Below are 5744 nucleotides of genomic sequence, written 5' to 3'. Positions count from 1 at the left end.
CAAGTACCTCCGCTGGCCGCGCACCCCAACGCAGCGAGCACGCCAACACTGCCCAGGACCACCATCTTCCTCGCCGCCGGCAAACACGGGCCCGCTGAGCCCCCACGACATCGGGCTTGCACAAGCCAGATCGGCCCTGCACCCCACGCATCCACCACGGCCAGAGCCTGCTTGCTCGCGCCAACCGGGCACCACCGACCGCCAGCAGCACTCCTTCTAGGCCACCAGCCCGCAGATCAGGGGGGCAGACCGGCCAGATCCAGATCCCCCGGGCTGGGGACCGACGTCCACGACCGAAGCCACGTCGACGCCCAACGACTGCACTACACCAACGGAGCACCTACTGCTCACCGGATCCGCCATCATACGTTGCATCCCCGACCACCAGCGAGCCGGATCTACAAGAGCCTTGACACCAGCCGCCATGAGCACTCCACGCGTTGGCTTCCCGCACCACTCGCCTGGGCTGGAGAGAGAACGCCTCGTCGCCACCCTCCTCGAAAGCGCAGTGAGATTTCTCGCCGAACTCCTCAGGTGACGGCGAGGGAAAGAGATGGAGGGAGGGGAGCGGGCGGCGGCTGGCTTACGGTGCCGCCCAAGCCGCCCCAGCAGCCTCCATTGTCAAAGGCCCATCCAGCCATGCAAGGAGATGCATGCAGCGATACATGGACTCCGACACGTGCCTCCTCCTGTCCACATCTACTTCGACCGGCGAGACCGGAGCGGCACCCCGACGGGTCCGCCCCCCGCAATCCCGCACAGGCCATCGACAACCGCCAGCTACACATCCATTTGCGCATATACGAGGCATCGACCGGGAGGGCGGCCACGCGACTGAACGACGCACCATCCGCCGACCCACGCCGCATCATCAAGCTATACACTACGCCAGACTACAAGCCAATATACTTCGACGAGTATGTCTACGAGAAGCGATCTCAACATGCACCATCCACACGTCAGGCCGGTGTGGAACGAGATGCAATCTTCATTGACTTTTCTGACGCGACACGGCATCGACACTTGGTCGCCGCGAGGGACGCCTTCAAGCGACACATTATCGTCGACACGCCGCTGCAACAGCATCGCCAAGGTCTTCATCAACATGGTCTTCACCAACATTTTCGTTAACGCACCGCCGCTGCCTTGTACACAAGATGGACACCTAGTGTCCTCTGACAGACTTTTCTGCAAGACGCGACAACGACGACAGCATCGATGGCGTCATCCACGACAGCACGACTGCATCGACACGGCGTCACTACAGTGACGACCCTACATGGCCACACGGTTCTAGCAAAACCGATGTGTTCTTGATGGGCTTCCTCCGGTCTTGGCAAAACCGGCGGACTTGTCACCGATGGCACCCTCTCACATCCGCAAGGTGCATCGTCCACGTCTGCAGCTTCGTCATAGCGCATTTTTTGCGCCTTCAGGCTCTATGCGGCTTCATCATCCACGACGACCACACCATCGACCACGACTACCTCGACCACGGCTACATCACCATGATCGGCTACCTCGATATTGACATTAATGGCTACGTCTACAGCAACATATCGGCAACAACTCCAGTCAACAGCTTACGCGTCGTCATCAGCGTTCACGCCACTCCTGCTGTGACTGCGACAGGGAAGAGGGAAGAGACAAGGAAGCACGAGAAGGGAACGCAGTCACCGCCCTAGGTGCCGACCCATCAGAGACGCAATTGATGATGGCGCAGCGGAGAAGACGACGGAAGCACAAGACTTCAAATTCAGTCGTACTCGTCCGCTTCACTCCCGCGACCCGCTACGAGTGAGGGGGAATGTAATAATATAAATGTGTTCAGTTAGAGATAAGGAGAGATGGAGATAGAATTAGTTTTAATATACTATGACTTGTCTTGTACTTTAAGTCTCATGGCATGTTGTACTTTATATATACCCCTACGAGTGTCAGATCAATACAACAACACATAACAACACAATCATTCAATAATTTTTACAGCGCAGACACCTCGCCTACTACCTCGGTGGCAACAGCTCGTCTTCAAGAATGATGGTGTCCTCCATGGTGGCCTGTGAGGCGGCGCTCTAGTAGTGATGAAACGCATACCATCGGGTGTCGTTCGCGAGGTGTGCAGTCGCGAAGGCCTAGGCATTGACCGGTCCAGGAACACCGCGCAGACCACCACTTGTGGCGGGTGCCAGATCAGCGACCAGCTCCTCAAAGTGGGGTTGGCCGAGTCCGAGTGCTTGGACCGGCTCAAATGTGTGCTGCGCGCGACTGAGTCCACGGTTGTGTCGGCACCACCGAGGCGGCCAAGGCGCTGCCTAGGCGAAGGAGGCCAACTTACTGGACCGCAATTGTGCAGCAGTAACCAATGAGGGTTGTCGCGATGCTTGCCAATGTTCCTGTGGACTGAAAGCACGTTGAATATGACGGCTCTGACGGCAGTGGCGACGGCGCAGACAAGGACTATGGTGTCGGCTGTCTCAGGGACCATGCGTACAAGGTCATCGTCCTGTATCTCGAGTGTAGTTTTGATTTTTTTTTTCCGGTTAATTCAAACTTTGTTAATTTTTGTCCTACTGGTTGTATGAATTTCATCGGCTTTTGTTAAATATCTGTTCGGATTTGACCAGATATTTGGTGACTCCGGTTAAACGGCGTCTGCCCGCAGAGATTTGGTAATGTCTGTTTTGGTGATCCGCATTGGGGTTGGCCTAACCATACTATTGTGCAGATGTAAAGAAGCATCCTCCTCCATGTGTCCTGCATCTAAAGAGTTTTTTTCTTTATGAGGGCACTCCAATGCTCATAACGAACTGATTCTATCATTATTGGCTGACGATGGTTTTAAGAGCTCTACAAGTCAGGACATTATGTGTGTACCTGCTGAATACATGATTTTTAGCTAGCACATGGCCATTACATGCCCAACTCTATATATGTATTCCCCAAGATACATCATCTCTTGCAATGTGTGCAGGAATTAGCATGCAGGCCACCACAATATGATCTACATCCTCCTTTGTTCTTCTTCTATGTATATGGATTCATAGATATATTACCCGGTTGTGGTAAATTGTAATTGGATTGTGAGGTATTGGGAAAAATGTAGCATCCATCAACAACCCTCTCGGTGACAAGAAAGCTAAATGATGTCTCTCTAGCTTATGGGGTGGAAACAAGCCATGTCGAGCGGGGTCATGACTTGCCTCGTCCAGGCTCGTCAAAGCTCACAAAACTAAGCTTGAACTCGGCCATGTCAAAGCTTGAGTTCGGCGAGAGCTGCACGCAAGCCCAACGACTCCCGCTGCTTGTCACTGTACCCGTGTATCTGCTCTTCTCCTGATCCCGACCCCAGCATGCAATGCACGAAATCCTAGAGCCCTGTCAGGCATCTCCACTCCACAGCCGGCTCCCACCCCGTCCGTCTGCTCCTTGGCCAGCCAGCACCACTCCGTTAACCACAGTCAATCCTCCAATGGGAGCCATTCCCTCGCACGTAGCTACTCCGCCTCGGTCACTCGTTGTTCTTGCCAGCATTGCTGACCGTCCTCTGCATTCTCTACACGACGGAGCCGCGTGAACAACTGAACCAGTAGTTTGAAAGTTGTACTCACCATATCATAATTGCTCAATACGTACTCAACTGAAAAAATTGTGAATGAAAAAGTTGTACTCACGTATCCTTAGCTACTATGAAGTACGCAGTGAAATGATAGCAAGTAAAGAAAGAGATGACTAGTGCAGCAATTCGTTTCAGCAAGTGCATGCAAAGGATCGCGATTTGCAGCATACCAAGCTGATCAGGGGAAAATGCCATGAAGAATGTTTAGTAGTAATCAAAGCGCATAAATTTACCTGACTTCTTTTTCATCTTAAAACTATAGCTTTCTTTCTCTCAACAAGGATAAATCCTATGAATTTCTTCTTAACCAAAAAAACTTAAATTTATTTACTCAGTTATTGGTACAATGGTGATATCGGTGGGGTTAAAGAAGACTAAAACGGTGTTTAGGAGATACGTCTTTTAACATGACAGATATATAGAGGTTCAGCTCCAAGGATTGTGAATTAATGCTCTAAGGAACCGTAATCTTTTGTTGACATCAGTTTTGAGATTGCCAACCGAGCTTTGTTGTGCAATTCTAAGGAAATATCCTCAGTTTTTGTTGCCTCTCCATTTTTTATTTTTCTTTATGTGAGGGCATCCTAATGCAAGTAAGCGAATCAATTGTGTCCTTGCTAGAGGTAGTTGTTGAATAAATTGTGTCATGTGCGGTGGCTTCATAATATATTGATATCAGTGTTAAGAAGTGTGTTCTGGTCTCGTATATCTAAATTGTACCTTTTCAATTTGGATAAACTGCATTTCATGTTTGATGAAGCAACCAATAGTGGATGTTAAGAGGCATCCTATATTTTTATACCAGTTTTAGGATGACTTACCTCCTTTGTCACGCAAGGAAGCATCCTCACATTATGATGCATCCCGTGTGTGTGTGCGTGCGTGTGTGTGTGTGTGTGTGTGAGTGCGTGCGTGTATGTGTCTATGTGGTATGTATGTGTGTGTGCGCGCGCGTGTGCGTGTGCATGTGTGTGTGGACTTGTATCATTGGCTGCGGGTGGTTGAGACATGTACAAGCCATGACATTCCAGTTTGTACCTGCAGGCTACATATTACTCCCTCCTTCCCGAATTATTTGTCTTAGATTGTTCTAAATAGTGATGTATTTGAAGATTTTTTTTCAAAAGTAGCACATTTATTATAGCAATTTAGAAAACTAGCAGTGTTAACACGTTATTTGCAAAACTAGCACCCCGTCGGTCAACCGTTGGCCGAAGAGGGCCTTTCTGGCCAGCCGAAGCCCGAAGAGGACTCTTCGGTTACACGTAAGCCGAAAAGTGTGTGAGCTGGGCCGAAGACGGGCCTCTTCGGCCAGCCCGTGGCCGAAAACCTTTTCGGCTAATGAGTGGCCGAAGACCTTTGGATAAGGCCCGAGCTGGTTTCTTTTTTCCTCTCGTTGTTCTTGCTCTCTCTCTCTCTCTCTCTCTCTCTCTCTCTCTCTCTCTCTCTCTTTGGTTCCTCTCTGTACGTCCCCCCCACCCCCTGATCTCTTCGTTTCTCCACCTATTTTTGAATCCAAACCACAGAAATGGTATATCATAGCCATCTCCACGGGCCTACGGTCAATTTTTTCTATGGAATAGTTATTTGTGCGTACAAGTGAGTTAGAGTCATGATGGGGTGAGGAGGAGGAGGCGGTTTGGCTGGTGAGGAGGAGGTGCAGCTTCGTGCCGCCGAGGGGGTGGCGTTGGTGTTGTCCGTTGGTGCATGTTCTCCGTTCTCTTGTGTAAGCCGAAGAGTAATCCCATGGAACTTCGGTCAGGTGTTAACGTAAAGAGTATGAACTCTTCGGCCAACAAATGACAGAAAAGCACTCTTCGGCCATCTGCTGGCCGAAGACATCGCAGGTCTTCGGCCAACGCCAGACCGAAAACACACTCTTCGGCCAACACCTGACTGAAGAGTCACTCTTCGGCCAACGGCTGACTGACGGGGTGCTAGTTTGGCAAATAACGTGTTAGCACCGCTAGTTTTCAAAATTGCTATAAAAACGTGCTACTTTTGGAAAAAAACATATTTGAACATGTTTTAGTGTTAGGTACATCGGTACCTAAACAAATTTAAGGCAAGTCATTTGGGACAGAGGTAATATTTCGCTAGGTCTTCACATGGCAATTACATGCCC

The sequence above is a fragment of the Triticum dicoccoides genome, chromosome 5B (genome assembly GCF_002162155.2).
Source record: "Triticum dicoccoides isolate Atlit2015 ecotype Zavitan chromosome 5B, WEW_v2.0, whole genome shotgun sequence".
NCBI classification, from domain to species: domain Eukaryota; kingdom Viridiplantae; phylum Streptophyta; class Magnoliopsida; order Poales; family Poaceae; genus Triticum; species Triticum dicoccoides.
Note: the sequence above shows the minus strand (reverse complement) of the source record.